Source organism: Nannospalax galili, unplaced genomic scaffold (assembly GCF_000622305.1).
Source record: "Nannospalax galili isolate Female #2095 unplaced genomic scaffold, S.galili_v1.0 scaffold550, whole genome shotgun sequence".
Taxonomy (NCBI): Eukaryota; Metazoa; Chordata; class Mammalia; order Rodentia; family Spalacidae; genus Nannospalax; species Nannospalax galili.
In genome coordinates this window covers 820,125-844,409 of record NW_008329138.1, presented here as the reverse complement: position 1 = coordinate 844,409, position 24,285 = coordinate 820,125, and positions in this window count along the sequence as shown.

The window sequence follows — 24,285 nt, the reverse complement described above, 5'->3', positions numbered from 1 at the left end:
CTAGAAAAACTGACTTTTATTAAATGGCAACCCCCCTCAGAAACCACAAGGGTCATTAAAATTTAAGACATAAAATTCTCTGTTCTTCCTGTCAGGTGTGATGGCACACACCTTTAATCCCAGTAGTTGGGAGGCAGAGGCAGGCAGATCTTTGTGAGTTCAAGGCCAGCCTGGTCTACATAGTGGGTTCCAGGCCATCTGGGGCTACAGGGAGACCCTGTCTCCAAAAGATAAAAAAAAAATTCTCTCCCCTCAAAGATACACTGTCAGAGAGCCCTTTGGAGCTCCTTATAATAATTTAACTTTAACTGTCATAATATCCAATATACACTTAAATGATTTTTTAAAAGACTTATTTTATTCTTTACCTTAGATTGTTAAATGATTCATTAAAATAATATATGAAAAGTATAAAAAATTTAAGTGCTTGATCTCCTTAAATAAACTTTTTCTGAGACCTATTAATGAATTTTCAACCACAGTATTTTGGTTATCATTTTCATATATGTCAACTTTTATGGTCTGAAAAAGTTTGGAAAAGAAACTAGTAAGCTGTATTGGGCCAATGCTCTATGAATGGTCTATGAAGGGAAGAATGGGCCGGCGGGTAGATCTATGGAGGGGAAACAGTCTCTAAGACAATTTATGAAATGTGTAGATTTACTAAATGTTAGGCATAGACTTTACAGACATCTTGCAAATCCTAAATGTATAATGTAATCATTACTGTTGTGTGAATGCATGTGCGTTTCTTTGAAAGGAATTCTCCCTTTTATTTTTCTTTCTTTTTTCAGTATTGGGTATTGAACCTTGGACCTTGCATATGCTATGCAAGCACTCCACTTTGCACCCTCCACAACCCAGTGAGGAGCTTATTAACAGGAATTTTTTAACTGTTTTAGTACTTCTATTTGACTTTGCCGTCAAAGGTTGCTCTTTTTCAATTCTAGTTGCCATTAAGACTGACAATTTGCTACAATTATCTAGATAATTTACAGAAAGTCAGCAACATAATTAGTGTAATGGACCAGAAAGTCCCTCCCAGGCAGCCTTTCAATGTCGGGGCTGAGTTTCTCCATGATAGTCATTATTATCATTAAAGTTCAGATTTACAAGTTCTGATTTCAGTCTTTATTGCAGGAACAATACACACATGAGGAACTGCAAAAGCCTGTGGCTCTTCAGAGATTTCGGGTCATCATGGGGCCTGCGCGGTGGCCGCCAGCTGTTGTCTCCTATGGGAGGTGGATTGTCCTCCAGAAAAATATCAAATGTGTAATAATATCTTAACATTTTATATATATGTAGGGTATATGATCCATTTGTATATCTATTATTTCCTGAATTTTAAATTTACATAATATGTACATTCACCTATAAATAATTTAGTTGTACAAATATATTCAAAAATCTGAATTTACACACATATATAACGTTATTTTCTGTCTGTCTACAATCTGGGATTTATATATTATAGCCTCATGGTTTTCTAAACCACATAGTATGTATTTGCATTTGTTCTATACTTCAGGCTTAGTGGAAGATGCTTGTATTTTCCTAGATTCTATTAACATAACTTTCTCAAATTCCAGAAACATGGCTTGCACAGAATGTCTCAGACTTCGAGGAACCTTACTCACTTACAAGGATAAATGTTGCTTTTTTTTCCCAAGTGCAATTTTGATGGCTTAATAGAAAGGCTATCTTGTCAATAAAAATTAGCTCTATCTCATTCTTACATTAAATAGTCATGTTTGCTTAGAATGTATTAAAATAATATTTTATATTTTTGATAATTTTATACAACACATTTTTAAATTTTTTATTGAGTTTTGTACATTTCATACAACAGTTCTTAGTCAAATTTAGATCCCCTCCCCCATTCACGTTTTCCTAACCCCTCACCAGACCTCATGTATCCCACCACAACATGTTAATTCCTATTCAGTCAAGCATTTGTACCCAGGTGTCCTTCGGCGCAAATTAATTTCTGGGGTCTAGTCAGCCTATGTAGAGATCGTAAGTAAGGCACACTCTCCCTCCCCCTGTAGTAATCAGACTCCAGTAGTTCCCATTTTAGTGCCAGTTCGCCACCCATTTCCCTTGCTCCACTTTGGATCCTCGTCTGATTGAGTTGGCATGGGTCCTGTGCTCTGTGCCACCATTACCACAAGTTCACATGTGCAAGCGTCCAGTGGCCTGAAAGCCTTTGATTCCTTATGTTCATGAACCAGCTCTGGCTCTTACAATCTTCCTACCCTCCTTCTGAAATTGTTCCTGAGCTGTGGGTGGGTGAAATTTAATATAGGAGTCCTATCTAGGGACACACTCTACGATCTCCTATTCTTTAAAACTTGACCAGTTGTGGCCGTGTGTGCACCACACTCTGTTGTACTAGGAAGCTTCACTAGTGAGAGTTGACGGATGCACGTGTTTTCTTCTTACTTCTTTTTCCATGAGCCTTAGTGTAGAGGTTCAACTGTAGATGTGTCACCTAGTACTGGGCGCCTCTCAGACGAATGTTCTCTGTGTCTGATCAGTTCTTCAGTAGCCTTCATCTGTTGCAAAAAGAAGCTTCTTTGATTAGTAGTGTACAGTATGCTTGTCTGAAAATATGAGGATCCATATTTAGAAATTGATCATCTTTACCTCCCCTAAGTCCTCCCAGATCCACCTCACTTCCTCAGCCCCAAAATTCATGTCCTATTTTTTTTTTTTTTTGCTTAGAACTTTTGAAGACTTCGACTTTTATCTCATTAAAAATATAAATGAGATCAACATTCTTTAATTTATAAAAGTTTTCAGTTTTATAATTATAGTTTAAATAAAATTCAGCATTTTAAAAAATTTCAAATTGTTTACCATGAAATGTAATCATCTTACATGGCATACAAAATCCTAAAAAGATATTAATAATAAATGTATAAATGTGACAAATTAAGTACATGAGAAATGCTTGATATCATGGTTTATTAGGAAATTAAAGATAAGAAGCAGCAGATGCCAATACATAATGTATTACTAAGAGCAAAAACCTAAGTATTGCTCATAGTGCACTGTAGGCAAGATGGGAGCAGCTCCCTATCTCAATGCAGCAAGACCTGCAAAGTGGGGCAATTGTTTTGGAAGAGTCTAATAAAGCTCAGCATGGTTTTACCTCACAATCCAGACATCATGCTTCTTCATATTTATCCAAATGAGTTTAAACCATATACACACAAAAACTCTACACAGAAAATTATTGTTTGCTTATGCACGTTTGCCAGGATTGGAAGCATCTGAAATTTCTTTTACTGAAGGAACTGTGCTGTCCCAGTCAATGGAATATCATTCAACAATTAAAGTGACTGGGCTAACAAAATTCCATTATGAACATATGTGAAAGAGATTTAAATACATATTACTATTTGAAATAATCAAGTCTGAAGAAACTGTATGTTGCATAAGACTAACTGGATTATAATCTAGAATAAGCAAAAGTACGAGGAAAGTGGAAATATTTGTGACCACAGGGAGCCGAGTAAGAACAGGTGAATGGACAGAGCTTTGAGGAATGGCGTTGAATCTACCGTGTGTGATCTTGCAGTGGAGGATACATGTCACTAAAGCTTTGCCCAAACTCTCAGAATATGTAATATCAACAGTGAGCTATAGTCTAAACTATTGACATTGTATGGAATAGTGCCATGGTGCACATCTAAATGGTTATTATCTATAAACCACTGAGGAACAAGGAAGCACATTCAAGTGTGTTTGAAGACACGGTTTTTGCTCAATTTGCTGTATACCTAAAAGGTCTCTAAAATGTGAGATCATTGACTAGTAATTGTGAAATTATATAAAAGTATAATATCTCTTTCCATATTGATCTGTATATCTTTATTACGTTTGTAAAGGCATGAAATTATATTTTGAGGCTATAAATCCATACATTGATTCTGGAAATTCAATTGCCAAATAACAGTAAATGTTTCAGTGTTGAGCCTTTCCCAGCCATTAATATTGTCTTTACATATACCAACTCACCTATTTGTTTACAACTTATTCTGAGGGTTGGGGTGTAGCTCAGAAATAGATTCCTTTGCCTAACAAATAGAAGGTCCCAGGTTTTATGCTTAACATAGGAAAAGAGACTCTGAGGTGAATATTATCACTATTTCTGCCTTACAATGGACAGATTGGAGGAAGATGGTTAAGTAATTACTTTGGAGTCATGGAGCAAAGGGCCATGTCTCACTTCTGTACAGGAATTTTGAGTCAAAAAGTTGGCATATTTAACTTTTTTTCCTTCAAACAGAATGTATAAAATATGCTTATGTTTTGAACTAAAAGCCATTTATTTGTTATTCCAATTTGTTGTTGGAATCTAAGTGGAGTGAGGTGATATCATTTATTGAGATGGATAAAAGACAGAAAACCATGCACTAGAAAGGATGTGTTTAAAAACACATTGTATTTAGGGATTATTTTGTCATATCTGTCTGGAAACACCCAACAGAAAGGATTTTATTACAGGTGATATTTAGACACTAGGATTAGCTAAAGGTGTCAGAGGAGAAAGCATAGACAGGAAATAGCGCAGTGTAGCCTAACATAGCAGCCTGCTAAAATTTGGTCCCTAAGTGAAAAAGGAACTTATGAAGAAGAACAAAAAGAATAAAAACATGTCATAAAACCATGAAGACACAGAGAGGTGAGCAGCTGAGTGTGAACACAGCTAAGGTTTTGATGATATGTACTCAAGACTGTAGTGCTGTGACTTAACAATAATCATCGGCTGCAGATATATGATATTTTTTCTCTTTCTTCTTCTTTGATTGATTTATTTATTTTATGGGGCTTTTGTCTACTCTAACATGATATTTTATAACAATGGTACAGGGAAAATTTGCACTGACAATTGATGCAAGATATGGAAGCAACCAAATGCCATTTTGAAGGTACTGCATAGATAAACTCTAGAAGATTTGGACAATGGAATAATAGCCAATAATAAAAAATGAGCTATAAAGCCATAAAATGGCATGGAGGAAACAAATAAGTATTACTAATTTAGAAAAGCTAATTTTAAATGACCTATATTAAAATGACATTCTGGAAAGTCAAAATCATTTTTATCTCTATTTTTGAATTATTTATTTTTATTTTATGTGTATGAGTGTTATGGCTTCCCTGGCATAACATGTAAGTACACCCCTGTCATACAATGCCCATGGAGGACCAAAGAAGGTGTCGAAGCCCCTGGAACAGTTGTAAGCTGCCACGTGAGTGCTGGGATTTGAATCCAGATTTTATATCAAGAGAAGGCAGTGCTCTTAACCCCTAAGCCATCTCTACAGACCCAAAAGTCAAAATCATAAGAAAAGATAGATATTTGGTGATTGCCAGGGTTTAGGGACAAAGGAGGAAGGAGCCTGAATTGCACAGAGGAATTTTATGACAGGGAAAATCCTCTGTGTAATACCACCATATTGGATATAAGCAAATCTACATGTACCCCAACCCATGTGATATGCACAAGAATGAACCCTAAATTAAATTGTAAACTCTGTAATGGCAGTATGTAAACACAGATTCATCAATCCACACATAGGTATCATTCTGATGGAGAATGCTGATAATAGAGAAAGTATACGTTTGTGGAATCAGGAAAATACAAATAATCTCTATCTTCAACTAAATTTTATTGTAAACCCAAAGAAGCTTTAAAACCTAGAATTTCTTTAAATATATATCTTTCAATTGAGTGAAGCTAGGAATTAAAAAAGGAAATACACATAATCTTTATTAGCAGAGGTATAGACAGTTAATAGCCACCGTGTGGGTGCTGGGAACCGAACCTGGGTCGTCTGCAAGAATAGCCAGTGATCTTAACTGCTGTGTCATCCATCTCTAAACATGAGCTTTTTGTAATCCACTTACCACACCATATCTAGAGTTCAATTCTAATGTGTAGAAGTAAATACATTTTTCAAGGAATTTTTTTATTATATAAAAATCTATAGCATTATTACTCATGGTTTGTTAGCAATATCCATTCATACAGACTTTCTCCTTGAGAATCAAAATCAAGAATTAACTTGATATAGTATGTGCTGGAAACCATTCCATCAAATCCAAAATAAATTATTTCCTGTTATAGTTTTAACAAGTTTGAACCCAAATGGCATTTGAAGGTAAGACCCAGAGTTACCATTAAAGTGTCAACATTTGTCTCTGGTTATATCCATTTGACCTTCATTTTTCTTTATTATGTAAAACATTAAAAAACCTACAGGTCAGCAACAGGTCAGCAAATACACCTGGCTAATTTGTCAGACAGTTTTAATGGTGTGCTTTGGAAGTCTATGAATATGCTGCCAATCATTCCTCCTTCTAAGCAGGTACACACACTCTAACCAGTAATAACTCTGTTGGTATCACAAATTATCATTTTTGATTTGATGTATCTTGAAACCTTATTTTGGATTACTAAGGATTGCTTAGAATAAAATTAGTTTTACTCTTTTAAAATTTCTTGATATCACTTGAAATAGCCTTATTCTTCACAAATTTCACAAAGCACAACCTGCCTGAGATCCACATCTGGCCCAGCTCAACAGCAGGGAGATGAGATAGCAGGTTGGATAAAGAAGACAGGCAGATAACAAACCAATAAGAACTGGAGTCTTTGCTGGACAATGGAAATAGTACCTTCAGATGCCTTTTTAAAAAATCCTATTTTAACTATAAGACAAAACTCAATCTGCACTGAATTATTATTATATTTTTCCTTAGGGGAATAGCTCAGAATGTTTTTAGGGTGAAAATTTTTCCAATCAATCACTAAATTTCAGAGAGAGAGATAAAATATTTTGAAGGAATCAACTGTTCAGTTATAATGGATTTTAATTGTAAGAGGAAAATAAAGTATTACAAAACACTGAATTCCATTTAGTTCCATATACATTGAAAAATTTAGGCTGACTTGTTTTGATGTCTGAATCAAATCAATTGGGTTGATGGAGAACAGATGACTCAGTAAAAATGATGATACAAATATACTTGAATGTTATAGAATCTGGGTGGTTATATATCATTGCTGACAGTTAATGTTGAGCTTTTTAAAACTTTTATGGATCTTTATAGTGTTTCATAACAAAATGGTGTGAAAAATGAGTCAAGTATATATTTTGAAAAGAAATAAAGAGATTTATTTAAGTGAAGAGTAATATAGTTGCTTACATTCCCTGATAAATATCACTAAGCTTTCTTATATCTAGACAGACACTTTTCTAAAACTATTGGTACTCTGGTGACCACCACTGATTTAACTCCATCTCTATTACTTGACAAATTTAATGATTCTTTAAATCCATTTCTTTTGAAACCGAGAGAGAAGTAGTAAATAGAAAGAAGAAAAAAGACTTTGGATTTTCTTGATCAATGAAGACTTAGACATTGACTGGTGGACAAACCCAGACAATTTGGTTTGCCTTGCTGGTAGTTGGGAAGGAAATGCACATGCCCACCTGTATCCACCCTCAGGGATAAAGCTTGAGCTCTGACCACTGCTGGACAGAATGTACTCATTACACTGTGCTGCCTATAAAATGGCAGAAAAGCCAGGCTCTAACTTGGGAATTCTGCAAACTAAATGAGAGGCAAAATTACGAATTCAGTAAACTCTGTCTATGTCCATTTATGAGGATTTATTTTACATTCCAATTATCCCTACTTCTTATCTACAAACAGTGTCCTGTCCTATATGTTTAAGAAAATTAAAATTACTATTTCCTGTTCTATTACACAGGCTATTTATTCTCCTTTTAGAAAAAAAACTTAAATGTTGAGCAGCAAAAATAAAGCCTAATCACAACAAAAGTGAATGCCATTTTCCTATACTTTTGAGATGTGATTTTTTTATTTCTGGGTATATATACATTTATAAAATTGTTACTTATTAATTTATTATGTTTTCTTGTCTTCAATTTAACAGCAACAGAAGATTTAAAAATGAAATAACGTTAGATATTAAAATTATTCATATAATAATTATCTAATTTCAATTAAGTAGTCATTTACGAATGCTAGTCCATCCAAAGTTTGAACTGAAATATAATTACTAATGTTTGCACCATACTCAACTTGCTAGGAATTGAGTACATTCCAATAAAATGTAAATTCATAACCTGACTTTTCTTTATCATAGGTTTAGCAAACTTTTAGTATGGTCATGCTCAGGAATTTTTGTTCACTTGGTCAATGTTCATTACAAACTTGTTCAAGATAATTTAATAGAACAAAGAGAATGCAGATTTATTGAAATCTTGTCTGCAAATTCCTGCTTAGGTTTACCTTCCACTGGTTATGGATACTAGCTTCTATAATTTCATTTCCTATCCTGATAGGATGTTATATCTTCACTAGTTTATGATGTGAAAGCAAAAGTCTTGAAAAACTTTTCAGTATGGGGCTTGAGAGAAGGCTTTTTGGTTAAGAGCACTACTCTTCTTGCAGAGGACCCAGGTTCAGTTCCCAGTACCCACATGGAGGCTAACAACTGTCTGTAACTCCTGTTCAAGGGGTACCAATGCCCTCCTCTGGTCTCCATGGACATTGCCCAACTAGGGAGCATTTACATGCAGTCAAAACACTCATAAATATAAAATAAAATAAGTACATAAATAAAAATAAAAAGTCATTTGCAATAGATTAGTTTCATTTTATTTGTTGTGTTCATTTCACATTAAAAGTCAGATACAAAACCACAACTCAGTCAAGATTTTCGCTGCTGGGCACACCAAGTTCCCAGGTCCTAGAATACAGCTTCATTCTCCTCTTACTATTTTAATTTAAAATGTATTCGGTTGTTTGTTGCTATCATTATTTAGTGCTAAGGGTGAAACCCAGAGCACAGTGTCAGCATCCACACCTCCACTGGAGACACCTGGGGGATTCCAAAGACCGCCCCCACCAGAGCAGTACTTAGTCATCTGCCAATCAAGGCTTTATCAATGCTCAAAATGAGTGAATATGAAGAAAATCCTTTAAAGACTGATTGAGTGACACAAAATGCTCATAACAATAAGTTTATCATTAACATTTTTGCCTCCAATTGCTACAAACAATTAAGAAACAAACAGAAAATCTTCTGTACAAAATAAATAAAGCATGGTCCATTACTCTCCTTGTTCTAACTATACATAGCTTTGCTTAAGTCAGCATTTCCTGTGAACCAAGGTTTAACATTTCATATTTCAAATTACCATATTCCATTAAAAATTGCTCATTAAAGATTTTTCTGACATATTACCACAATGAAATAAGTTTAACACTCACTCTAATACGATGGTCTCTTATTTATACTAATCTTTTCATTTCTTGACATTAAGAAAGGCCAAATTAATGTATTTGGAAATATACCTAACTAGCACTTATTTAGAAGTACATATATTGTCCAAACGCTATATTTAAAGTTCACAAGTCATCTTCTCTGTGGCATTTAAAACAGCAGCTCTTGTATTTTTGTGATTAATCTTAGAAATATTTTATGTAACATTCAAGTTAATATTAAAATTGTGTTTCATAATATTGTTATACTTTATTTAATAATTATGAAAAGTATTGAGAAATTGTCTTTGTCCCATTTCTGTGAAGTTGTTTTTATAACTTCTTTTGAAAGTTTTGCAAATCTTTTTTAACTCATCTTTTATTTAGTGATTTTTTGTGTGTATTTCATACAGAACATCTTAAACAATATCTTTATACCTGCATCGCAAATGGCACCCTCCCATAGCCTCCCCCCGACCCCCACTGGAGCCCATATACTCTGTCATCCCTGTTACTGTCCACTGTGTTGTCAGTGCCCCCAGCCATTCCCCAGTGCAAGTCCATCCACTGAGTCTACTCAGCCTATCTAGAGTCACTTGTTTTAGGAAGATCAGCCCTTCCTCATCTAGCAGCAAACAGTTTCCAACATTTCTTCAGATAAGATTGTGGGTCTGCTGTTCATTTCCCAGTTCTATGCTGGATTACTGTCTGGGAGTCTCTTGTGCCACCCTGGCTAACAACTCAACTAACAAACTCCTCTCTGGCATTGTTTCTTGTTAGGTAGCCTTTAGCTATACACATGGATTCTTAAATTCCCTTTAATCTTTGGTTATACTATCCTTTTGGGTGTCTAAGATCATCCAGTTGTCCCAAATAAAACAATTTATTTTTACTCTTAAGGTCATTTGAGGATCTGTTCCTCAGGGGTCACATGGGCTTGGGAGGAGCCTCTGGTTCCTTTCTTTTACCAGTTCCGCCTATGTGACTCTAAGTCAAAGGTCCTGCTCAATCGTGGCTGGCTTCACTTGGAAGCATGGAGGAAATGTTTCCTCTGAGTTGACCCTCCTCTTTGTAGACTGGACACTCGTTCAAGTCAATCTGGTGGGGTCTCCATGGCCTCCTTGATCAAGGGGATAGGTGACTCACCACAGTTACAGGACATTTTGAGAAATGCTCCATAGTCCCCTGGAACTTAGTCAACTATGGAAGGCAAGGAGCAAAAACTTAATCCTTTAAGCCCCTCTGACCAGATTAACATAGGCCTCAAAGTATGGCTGTTAAACATCCATGAAGTTTAGTTACACCAGTCTGGTACTTTTCATTACCATAGGTTATGTAGATACAGCTTGGATAAAAACCAAATGTTCTCAGATAAACCTTGACTAGACATATATTTTATTCCTTAAGCTAGTTGTATGTATAATTTGTCAGTAGTTTGTTTTTTTTAAACTAGCTATGCATTATTTATCTCTCTCACGGGCTAACACTTGGAAAATGGTTTCCCCATTTAAAGTGCCCCCATTTTCCCCATTTTTCTCCCAATAATACCCTTCGCTTATGGTTGAACCTCTCTTGAACTCCTTCTTTCCCTTCATCCCCAAGGTTCCTTGTATAACCCTCTTGCCTTCTTCCCATTAAAATAATCCCATTTTTATCTATCTCTCCCTTAGTAACACCTGTTTCCTACAGGTTCTTCTCTCTTGGGTTCTTTCTTTTCCTTTACTTTCCCTGGTTCCTTTTCATTTTTAAATTTTCCTTTAAGTGAACCTGTTTCATACATTTGTAATTATGCAAACCCAACATATGTATATGTTGACATGTACATACCATGACATATGTACATACCATGAGAAAAGTCCACTTTAAAGATACAGGGTGTACTGGAAGTCATGTAACAGTGAGGCCAGGAGTCGGTTCTTTCCCAAGCAACATCGCTTCCTCCCTCTCACTAGATGCTTCCGGTGAGCTGCACAGCTCTGCTCAGAGCCACCTTCAAGGAAGCCAAGTTAGTGTAGGTTCCAGCATTGCATGGCAGGCATTTCCTTATCTCTTCTCTTCCCCCAAACGTCTTTGTACTTCTGACATCCACTTCAAAATGTGATGTTATTTGAAGTTCTGGAAGGGGAAATATGACTGTAGACATGACATCAGACAGAACAGGGCGGCCCCTAACCTAATAAGTGATCTAATTAGATTCTTTATCTCTTAGTTATTTAAACACATTGTTGACACACCACACTGGAGGGAAAAATAATGTGAGGAGGGAAGAGCATATTTTGGCCTACAGTTTGGGGTACAGTCCATCATTATGGGGAACTCATGGCATCAGGAGCTTGAGGTACCTGCCAATATCATGTACGTATTCAGGAAGGAGAAAGAGACTGATGAAGACGTGTGCTCACCTCTCTTTCTTGTTTATTCCACTCATGTTCACAGCCCATGGAATGTTGCATCCCATCTACCCTTAGGGTGAGACATTCCACTTCAGTTAATAGAATCTGTATAAACTCTCACATATGTGCACATGTTTGTTTACATGGAACTAAGTCCCACCAACTTGACAAGCAAGATAAGACACCATACCATGTGAAAACCAAAGCTTGCTGTTAATGTGTCCTTAATAGATTGGCATTGTGCAGACAGCTTTAATCAACAAATTCTGGAGATTTCTGACAAAATATCAGAAATAGAAAGATTAGAAGAAGGGTGCATGAACCTGCAAATGGTCACATTTAGAGTTCTAGCCTCATGAACAGAAGAAACAATAAATTTCTGTTGTTTTGCGCCTCCCAGTTTACAGTGCTTTGCTACTGCAGTCCTAGAAAACCAATACACACAGACTTACAGAACCAGGGAGAAAAAATTAGGTATGTGATAAATCATGCTTTGGCAATTGCAGCTTCTACTCACAGAAACACATGTAATTTGTGTTTTCATCATGTTGGCCACAGCATGCTACATGCCCCTCTTCTACTTCAGGTTATATTTAAAATGTTGGGTGGTGGGAATATCCGCTGAGAGCTGCACACATCCAGAGCATGCACAACCATGTTAGGATGTAGTCATAAGAGCTCTTCCAAACAACCAAAATATAGAACTATTTTTCTGGAAAACTCTGAAATATTAGGATCATTTCACATTATCATTTACATAAAGTGAAACTATAATTTGTGTATCATTCTGGTGAAACCCCACCCCCAAATAAATTCCCTTGAGACTTAGGAACAGGGCAACCACCATTATTTTCAAAGTGACGGTGTCTGACACTGGGTATTTTTTTTTTCCTTTTTAATTGAATTTCAGTAATATTCACATTATATTGGTGGCATTCAGATCCCCTCCCTTGTCCTCACCACCCCTTACTAACCTGCCAAATGCAATGAACTCTATTATGTAGAAAGAGTCTAATTTGTGCCCCTAAATGTCCTTCCGTCTTAATCCATCCACTGGTGCCAGATTAACCTACCAAGAGTCCCTTACTTGAAAGAGACTGAGACTCTCTTTTTCCCTACCAGCAGCCATCTGTTGTCACAGTTTCCTTAGGTTGGGTTGGAGCTTCTTACCCACTTCCTCATGTCTTTGCTGGGATTTCTTTTTCTGGTTTGAGCTCCCATGGAACTTGTGCATGCTGTTTTATAGCCTTCAGCTATATACATGCACGCATATAGATAAATTGTACATGTATTTTTAGTGGGCCATTTTCCCTATTTCCCCCTCGAAGATACCTGTCTCCTATTACCCCTCACTTTTGAGCCATTCTTTCCCTTTACCCTCATGGTTCCTTGTATGGCCTTCCCTCCTCCCTTCCCAGCTAAATTCTTCCACTTTCCCCATTTCCCACTTTATGAACACCTCTCTCCCACTATCCCTATCTCTCAGGTTTTTTCCTTCCCTTTTCCCCACTGTTTATTTCCATTTTCCTGGCTCCTGCAGATACATCAGAATATATACACACACCTAAGGTTTTGGACCTCAGGTTCACAAATGAAAAAGAGCATACCAGTTTTTAGGAAGTATGGTAAAATTCACCAGTAGATGCATCTAGATTTAGACATAGTTGGGACTTCAGAATTTCATTGGGATATTTTTAATTATTGCTTCAATCTCATCCATTGTTATAGATCTGTTTAAATTGTTTATCTAAACTAGGTTTTCTTTCAGTTGGCCATATACATCTAGAAATTCAAACATTTCTTTTACTTTTTTTACACTTTAGTAGAATATACTTTCTCAAGGTAAGACTGTTTTTTTTTTTTTTCTGTATTTCATTGATATGTGCTGTAATGACCCTTTTAATTGCTACTTTTCTTCATCTGGCTCTCTCCTTACTTTGATTTATTTGATTGTTTCTCCATCTTGTTTATCTTTTCAAAGAATCAACTCTTCTTCATTGATTCATACTGGTACTTTTGTTTGTTTGTTTCCATTTCTTAATTTCTCCCCTGATCATCATGTTCTTCTTCTTCTGTTGTGGGTTTGGCATATTCTTCTTTATTTCAGATCCTTCTGATTTTCTAAGGTAGGCACTTTAGGGCCTGTCACCTGTGTCCTCTTAGGTCCCTTGTTCCTGGTACTGTTACACAAACCACATGACACACCTTTATCTGAATTTTCCATAGTTTATATCCTGGGCAGGGGAAATAGAGTAACTTACAAAGGCAAATAGGCGGCTTCCTGTTCCACTCAGGCTCAGGGGCCCATCCTTCCAGATGGCTTCCACACCCCACCCATAGTCTCCATTAGCTTTGACCCTTGCCTCATGGACCCACAGTCTTGGGCTGACAGTCTCACCCCAGGTCGGTAAATGTCCCCTCTCGAGTCCATGTGAGCAGAACACCAGGGCCATTTTTTTGGCCAAAATCGCACCAACACCCCTCCCTCCATGGCTAACTCTCCACAGCTCCCTCTCCATTGCTAACTCTTCGCAGCCAATTCTCAGCAGCAGGCCCCGCCCCTCAGAAGAACAAGTAAGAGCCATAAACTTTCCTCTTCAGACTGCTTTCATTTTATCCCTTTGTTTTATCTAATTTTTGTATGTTGTGTTTCCATTTGCACTTCAGTCTATGATTTTTTTCCTTCATTCAATAGTGTAAGGTTTAGTCACCATCAAATTGTGGATGTTCTAGGACACTTTTTCTTCTTGTTAATTTATTTTCTTATTCTATTTTGATCAGCTAGAATACAATTAGTTCAATTTTCCTCTATTTGCTGAGATTGTTCTGTGTCTTATATATATATAATTTTTTATTATTTTTATTTTTCTGTATGAGTGTATTGCTTACATGTATGTAAGTGTACCCATGTCATGCAGTGCCTGTGGCAGTCAGAAGAAGGTCTTGGATTCCTTTGGAACTAGAGTTATGGATGGTTGTTTGTTGCCATGTGGGTGCTTGGAATTGAACCTGGGTCCTCTGCAAAAGCAACAAGTGCTCATAATCACTGAGCCAATGGTTCAGTCCCATAATATATAATTTTTTTAAAAGTTCTAGTAGATGCTAAGAATAATGTATATTCTGCACTGTTTAGCTGGAAAGTTCTTCAGACACCTGTTAAATTCATTTGATCTATGCAGTAAACTGATTTGCTTATTTCTTTTTTACATTTATTTTTATTTTTTATGTATATGAGTTTTATGCCTGCATGGATATAAGTACACCAGTTTCATGCAGTGTCTATGAGGACAGAAGAGGGCATTAGATCCCCTGTAACTGGGGTTATGGACAGTTGTTAGCTGCCATGTTGTTGCTCGGATTCGAACTTGGCTCTTCTTCACACCACCACCGTGAAAATGTTGTAGTAGCCAGTTGATAACAAGGTCAGCTTAGACTTCAAAAACTGCTAGAAGGTAAACAACCAAGGATAACTGGTGTATAATAAGATTCAAGTTAATAGGATTAGGAGTGGTAGGAAAGTGATGTTTGTATGTAAAAATATTAAGTATTAGAACAACTTTGAGGGGAAAAGAAATTGAAATTGCTAAAGAGGAAATTTGGTTTACTGTTAATGCCCACATATTTTACAAATTAACAAAACTGTGGAAGGTTATGGTTAAGTAAAAAGAAGGGGCACGGGATGAAAGGAGGAAGAAAAGCCATGGGAAGTATATGAAATGTGGGTGAAGAAAATAATAATGTTTAATAGTTGAAAGAGTGGGGAACATAAACAACAGTTCTAAAACCTCACTGAGCAATATACAAGCCAAAGGAAATCCATGATGAGGCATATATATTATATGAGTGGAAATTAAATAATAGAAAACAAGAAGTAAAACGAATACTTATGGAGTGGATTACTGGCACAGCTGCACCGAGTTGAAGAGTGAAGTTTTCAGTTCCCTCGGGCTCTAGCAGGCTCTACTGTGCTAAGAACCAAGAGGGAGCTCTTTGTCTTTTCAACCTCAGGGTTCTAGGGGTTCAGGTGTGAGGGGAAGGGAAGGATGTGAGTACTATCCTGGGAGTCCCCTTGAGCCCCTGCACTCCACTGGGAATCCTCTGGTGCTGCAGTTCAGGAGCATGTGAAGAACAGCAGGTCCCTTGAAGTTTCTGCAGCTCTCTCCTGGGTAGCTTTATTTGTCAGGACAACCAGAGTGGGGAGGCTTCCAGCTGAACTGTGATTCCCAGCTTTCCTGCCTGCCTCCCTTCAGACAGCTCCCTTGGCTTAAATAAGTTAACGTACAAACTGTCTCTTGTAGGGTAAGAACTTACTGTCTAGTAAAATCTTGATGAAGTATAAGTTTAAACCATTTATACTGGGCTTCATATTTGACATATAGGGTAGTTTTTCTCATTCCCAAATGCTGGAAATGATAGAGGACATTGTCAGAATATTAATATAGAGTAGTTTATAACATAACAGTTGGAATAGATATTGGACGATTGTAATATTGGGCTAGAGGCGTATCTGAAAATTCTTGGCACATTTTCTAGGAAAAATTCTAAAATGATGAGAAACATGTACTAACACACACACACACACACACACACACACACACACACACACACACACCCCTACATTCTCCCATTACTATAAGATACCCTCTCTCCCCCTCACAGCAGCAATCAATCGCCAAAAGCTCTTAGGTTAATTTAGGCTTTCTTAGCCACTTCCCATGATTATGCTGGATTTTGTCTGGTTTGAGCTTACATGGACTTGTGCATGCTGTTACCATTGCTGGGAGTTCATATGAGTAACTGACCAGCTGTCTGGAAAACTCTCTTCCCTTCTTGTCTTCAACCACCTCTGGCTCATACAGTCTTTTGGCCCTCTTCCTCGATGTCAGCGACCTGGGGGGCAGAATTTTAACATAGGTGTCCTATTCAGCGATAAGTGCTCTGCAGTCTTTTGTTCCCTACACATTGTCCAATTGTGGATTTCTGTGTTAATCACTATCTGTTGTGTAAAGAAAGTTCTTTGGTGAGAATTGAGAGATGCATTCATTCTATGTGTAGAGGTCGCACTGAAGATGGGTCACTTAGGGTTAAGTATCTCACAGACACTTATTCTCTGCATTTGACCAGTTCTGAAACTCTGTAATAGTTTCCATTTATTGCAAAAACTAAGCTTCTTTAATGAGAGGTGAGAGGTACACTTATTTGTAAATATGATGTTGAGTATTTAGAATAAAGTGAGAAATTATGTTGGTCTAGGGGTGTGGCAAAGTAGGTGTTTTTTTTGTTTGTTTTTTGTTTTTTTTTCTATGATCTGTGACCTCCCCAATCATGTGTATTTGGCTATGTCTACAGTACCTTACATGAGGTCTCCCTAATTGAGCAGGCCTTAATTCCTTTAGAAAGCAGATGATTACCCCAATATAAAAGTACCAGTACTTCACCAATAGCAATAGTTTGCTGAGCCAGGCACTGGTTGTTAGACTTTACAGTTGGATAGGGCCATTATTTGATTTTCTCTCTTGGCAGCTTGCATAGTATCTTCAGCTACCATGAGAGCTAGTCTTCCGGGACGAGGCTTCCACATCAGGTTCAGCTCAGTTGCTCCAAGTCCTGTGTCCTAAGTATGGACTGTCTTCAGCAATAGGACGTTACCTTCAAATTCTGGGAGGGAATCAAGGACTGTGACAATTGCCTGTGTAATTTTGGGATTCCTTTGGACTACCCCAATTAGCAACTCAACAGGAGGTTTCTCCTGCTTTACACTTATTTTATTTTATTTAATTTTTTGTTGCATAGGCTTCAGCTATACACATGTACTTGAATAGTTATTGTTTGTGTATGTTTCAATAGGACTTTGAACTAGTACATTTCCCTCTGGTGTTTCTTGTCCCACACCTATATCTCGTAAGGAGCAGCCAGTATATTCTAAATGTTGCAACATTTCAAGCTTCACTTGAAGTCTTTGAATCACTTGGAATTGTCGTTTCTGCAATATGATAGATATGGGTCTAATTTCACTCTTCTACATGTGGAGATTCCTATGGAGATCCAACAGTTTGTTGAAGATGCTGTCTTTCCCCCACTTTATGTTCTTGGTAACTTCGCCACATATGAAGTGATAGCAAATGCATGCACTTATTGTTTTGTTCCTTTGACCTACAAGTCTATTTTGTGCCAATATCATACTGTTTTTATTTTGATACCTTTGTCTTATATTTTGAGATCTTGTATGGAAATCCCCAACCTGCAGTACTATTCTTGATACTCAGGATGTTTTTTATGTTGTTGTTGTTATCAAGGGAATTTTGTGTTTCCATATGAATTTTAGAATGGATTTTTCTCTTTCTGAGAGGAATGTCACAGGAATTTAATTGTGATTGCATTGAATATGTAAATTGCATTTGAAAGTATGGTCATTTTCATTATATGCCAATTCATGAGCACAGGAGGGTTTTCCATCTCCTTCTTTTTCCTCAACATCTTACTTCAAAGATTTAAAGTCTGTATTGAATTGTCTTTATTGTCTTTGGTTACTTTCATCCTTAGATATTTTATTTTTCTTGAGGCTATTGTGAATCAAAGTGTTTCCCTGAACTATTCCTCTGATTTCTTGTTATTTTTATATAGAAAGGGTACTGATTTCTGTAGATTGATTTTGTAAACTGCCACTTTGAAGAATGTGTTGATCACTTACAGAAGTTGTCTGGCAAAATTTTTGGAACCTCATGTATAATATCACAGCATCTGCATAAGGATAATTTGCCTACTTATAATTAGTACCCCTTTAATTTCCTTCTCTTTTCTTATTGTTCTATCTAGAGTTGCAAGCACTATGTTGAAAAGGAGTGGGGATAGTGTATATCCTTGTCTGTCCTGATTCTAATGGGGATATTTCAAATTTTTCTGGATTTAGCATGATGCCGACTATATGTTTGTTGTATATAGCCTTAATTATGAAAAAGTGTATTCCATCCAGTCCAACTTCCTCTAGGAATTTTATCATGAATGCATATTGGATTTTGTTAAAGACTTTTTCTGGATCTATTGAGATGATCATGTGGTTTTTGTCCTTAAGTCCATTTATATGATTTATTATGTTGTATTTACTTACATATATTGAACCATTCCTGTATATCTAGAATAAAGCCTACTTGATCATGGTGGATGATCTTTTGGATGTGTGTCTGAATGCTAATTTTTGAGTATTTTGTTGAGAATTTTTGCAACTTTGTTCATTAGGGATACAGATTTTTGATTCTTTTTTTTTTCTGGTTTTGGCATTAGAGTAATACTGGTGTCATAGAGGAGTTTGGGGTTTTCCCTGTGTTTCTTTTTTGAATAAGCTAAATAGTTCTCACTGTAGATCTTCTTTGAAGTGGTGATAAAATTCTGCTGTGACTCCACCTGGACCTGCGTTTTTTGTTGTTTTTTTTTTCCTTCAGTTGGGAAATGTTGTATTTCTGCTTCCCTTCCCTTATTTGTTATCAGTCTGTTTAAGTTGTTGATCTCTCCCTGGTTTAAGTATTTGAGTTTCCATAAATTTAGAAGCTTGTCCATTTTTTAAAAAAATTTCAAGTGAAACAGAGTATACGTTTTTAAAATGTCTCCTTATACTGTTCTGAATCTTTTTTGTATCTGTTGTGATGATGATTCCCCATCATATCTGATATATTTGATTTGGATTTGCTCTTTCTTTATTTTGTTGATCTAGGCTAAGGGGTTATCTTGTTTATATTTTCAAAGAATGAGCTCTTAGATTTATTGATTCTCTACATTGTTTTATTTGTTTCTATTTTATTAAGATCTGCTCTGAGTTTTGTTATTTCTTCTCATCTACTGGGTTTGGATGTGGTTTGTTCTTGCCTTTCCAGAGTCTTGAGGTGTATTATTAAGCCATTTATTTGTGCTCTTTCTGGTGTTTAAATGTAGGTAATTAGAGCTATAAACTTCCCTCTTAAGACTGTATCACCACATCTCTGGAACTTTTGCTTCATTCTAAACTGAAACTCTGTATCCTTTGAATAAGTCCTTATTGCTTCTTGCTCCCCAAGAATCTGCCCTGATACTTCATTCTCAATAAAGTTGATTGCTCTAAGCATATTACATAAAGGATATTACAGAATACTTGTTTTTTGTTTGTATAGCTTATTTAACTTAATGTAATGTCTTCAAGGCTCATTGATCTTAGAGCATGAATGAGCATTTCATTTATTTTTATACTGAATAAAATTTCATTTATATGCATAAAACCATTTGTCGAGCCACTCCTCCACCAATAGACACTTGGTTTCTTTTCATCTCTTTGTTGCTGTTCCTACTATGAGTATATTTGGATAACTGTCTCAGAGTTCTTATTTTTAATTATTTAGGAATATACCTAGAAATAAACATATCAGTTTTTTTTTAACTCTTGAGAAACCACCATACAGTGCCCACAATGAAAACAATGTTTGCAGTATAGTTCTATGACACACAAATTTTTATAACTCACATTACATGTGTTCTTAGAATTAATATTATCTTGTAAATAAATTTGTTCCCATTTCTGTGTGTATCTTCTGTGATATCTGTCTTTCCTCATATTATTAACTTTTTCCTCCATAGAAACCATTATTGAACTTTCAATGTAATGCAAGGAAATACATTTTTAAAAAGCAGTTCATAAAAATATTTGCTCTCTCTTCTAACATTTTGATCTCAAAAATCTGTTCTCTGGTACTTTATGATTGTACATAAGGCAGACTTCTTTAATTTTCCCCAAATTACACAGTGCCCAAGAAAAACAATATTCTAGTTTGCAAGCCTTATGTGGGCAGATTTCATTTTCTTAGCTTCTGTGTTATGAGTTTCTGTATGGGTATTTTTTCCAATGTCCAGTTGTTTGATAAATATTTGTTGAATTAGAATTACCTAATTCTAGCTTTTATACTTTGCTATACATGGGTTAAGTATGGATGCATAAAAATTAGACTACAGTTTTGGATGAAGAGAGTCATAATATTTTCAATATCTCTTTCTCCCTCAGGGATATTAATGCTTCCCAAAATGTGGCATCTGTCAAATTCTCTTCTGTGGTAGAGATTTGAACAGAATCCCTAGTGATATATCACCCTGAGCTCATAAAATCAGGCAGAAGAAAACTCACCCTTCAGTCTTTACTTTTTAGCCGAGATATTTGGGTGGTCACTATAATAGCTGAATGATATTTTTTTCAAAAGCAGGCATATCAATAACTAAAACATTTGTTTTAGGCCCATATGAAGCTGTGTTGAATTACTAGCAGTAGTCTTTTCTCTTTTCCTTACATTTGTTATTTTTAAACTTAATTGATTGCTGCTAGATGAGGAAGAGCTAAACAAGGAACTCTATGTAGGCTGATCAGACTCCGTGGATGGACTAGCACTAGGTAATGTCTGGGGACTAATAACATAGTGGATGGTAACAGGGATGACAGAGGACATAGGCTCCAGTCGGTATAGGAGGATGCCATTGGGATGAAGGTATAAAAATGAATAAGATTGTTTGGAATGTTCTGTCTGAAATACACAAAAAGAAAAATCAATAAATAAAAAAAATGAGAGTAAAAAACTTAACTGAAAGTTATTTGGTATATGAATCCATGCTGTGAGAAAAAAAAAAATAGCCAGCAAGAAACACTCTTATAAACACTGAGGCCAAAGGAATGAATGATGTGCCTATGGGCAGAGGCCGTGGCAGATGTTGTCATACAATGTTCTATGGACAGGGGCTCTGGCAGGTGCAGTCCTATGATGTGTTATGGGCAGGGTCCATGGCACGTTCAGTCCTATGATGTTCTATGGACAGGGTCTGTGGCAGGTGCGATTGATCCTATGATGTGCTATGGACAGGGGCTCTGGAAGGTGCAGTTGGGCATATGATGTGCTATGGACAGGGTCTGTGGCAGGTGCGGTCCTATGATGTGCTATGGGCAGGGGCTGTGGCAGGTGTGGTCCTATGATCTGCCTATGGACAGGGGCTGTGGCAGTCATGGTCCTATGATGTGCTATGGATAGGGTTCATGGCATGTGTGGTCATATGATGTGCTATGAAAAGGCACTGTGGCAGGTGTCACATGATGTGCCTATGGACAGGGGCCATGGCTGTTGCAGTCATTGCATATTGTAGGGTATTTCAAAATTTCAGTTTCACAAACTTCATAATATTTTAAGAATGTTTAATTTAGTGCATTCAATTGTAAACTCACGTGTGCCCCAAACTACAAGCTGTGTGTACAAAATAAGGCAACCTTTGCCATTATTCACACCATTCCCTAGATTCTGGAACGTTTTCCTACAGGTTTCCTCTCCCCATGTAATTTATGAGACTCTATAGGAAACACCTTATCTCAAAATGTGGTTGTGGTTAATTTTAAATTCTTCATATATCTCATTAATGGTTCCAGAAATATAAATTACTGCTAGTTTCATAATCAATTCTTCCACATGTTTGTCATTATTTATGATCAGTGTAGTCACACTTAACATTCTAAGTATAATTAAGACTAGAATGTATTATTTTTAGCTGGATCATTTTAAATGAATGATTAAAAAATCAGAAACATTTTGTAAATTATGTATGGGAACATTTTCCTCAGTTCCCATAATCTACTAGTAGAGAAACTGTTTGATGGATACTCTTTCAATAAAGACTATGATCGTAACATCTTTTGAAATTTAAGATTTTATCTAGGGCCTAAGAACATGTTTTTGCTTAGAATTTCTAAGTAACAGGAATTCAAAGATGTGTCATACTGTGTTGGACAATGTTTACAATATAGAAAGAATAGAGTAAAAACTGTATTCAGTATTGTGTGTCTAAGGAACTGCAACAATATAATAAGTTCCTTGAAATTTGCAGCATTTTGCAGTAGAAAACTTATAAAGTATATGAGGGTAACGGCAAAGAAAAAACAGCAAAGCACGTACTTGGTTAAATAGGATTACACTGAAATTTAAGAACAGGGAAAGGCCAGTAGGAACTAACAGCGTGCTTGAAGGATGGAAGGAAGTTGAAAGATTGAATTATCTATGAGAACACGATGGCATCACAATAACATGTTACATGTCACCCATGAGCAAGGGCCATGTGTATTTAAGATAACATCAGAGTCAGGCATGAATCAAGCTTTGGTTACTGAAAGGAGCCAGGATTCCTCTTTCTATGGCATTTATTTAACTCCACTTGTTGGTTATGCAACTTCTTAACATTTCTTCCACTAGAAGTGATAATTTTCAGTTTTAGGTAAGACATCTAAATGCTGATCAAAGGCATTCAGCTGACCAACAGGAATGTACCATCACTGTTATCTGAGAGAGAGAACAAATTTCAAACTGGAAATTGTAGTTAGGGAAAAAGTTCTTTTTAAAAAAATTATTAGTTTTATTTTTACGTGTATGGATCACCTGCATGTATGTAAGTGCATCCATGTTGTGCAGTGCCAGTGGAGGTCAGAAGACTGTGTCACATCCCCTGGAACTGGAGCTACAGAGTTGCTATCTATCATGTGGGTGCTAGAAATCAAACTCAGGTCCCGTGAAAGAACAGCAACTGCTCTTAATCAAGAAAGTGAATTCTAGCTACTTTCATGAACCTAGAATAAACTTGACACTAATTCCTAATGGGAACAAAGAAATGTGAAAGGCCAATATCACTCATGAACACAGATGAGAAAATTTAAAAACTGTATTTGCAAACTGAATCCAGCAACATGCAGAAAGAATAACCCAAGCCTTCCTTGGTTGAGTCTATTGGGGTTGCTTTCAATTGTGTTTTGATTTTATTTTCTCAGGTTTTTCATTTTCCACATTTCTGTTTTTAATCTTAATTTCTCCACCGAAAATTTCATTCATGATGCTGACTTTCACATCTGTATTTCTGAGCTTCTCATCAATTTTGATTAGTTTTTCTTCCTGGATTGAAGACTCCTGCTTGTCCGTACCATCTTTGAGGTTACTCGTCATTTTTACTGTAAACATTTGGAACCTTCAATTTTCCTATTTAAGTGTCTTTATATCCAGTAGCTGTGGAGCTATGACCTTTTGGAGCAGTCATATTGACTTGCCTTTTCATAGAGCTTATGACCCTGTGTTGTGGTTTGTGTATCTGTTGGTTTGGATAGCTCATGCAGTTTTATTTGTACATCTTATTGGATACACTAATCTTGTCTACTCAGGGATGAGGAGGCAACCTGCCTTAATAGGAGGCATCTGCTTCTCTGCTCCCTTCCAAGGAGCCTCACGGGCTAAACTGGGTTCCAATTGGCTTTCTTCTTTTTACTGTATCACCCATTTTTCTCAACATATTTCAGACATCCTTTTGTAACACTAGTAAATGTTGTTCTTAATTTTCTTATCCTGACTTTTCTCTCTTCTATTTAAAAATCTTACCTAGAAATCTCTAGGACTTCTTCACATAATTTTTGTTAATATATATCTTTTAGTACTTACTTTTGACTAATTGGGCTAGGAGTAGTTTATCTTATTTATCTTTTAAGGAACAAGCTTTTAGATGTATTGATTCTTTGTATTGTTTTCTTTAGTTCTATTTAATTAATTTCCGCTCT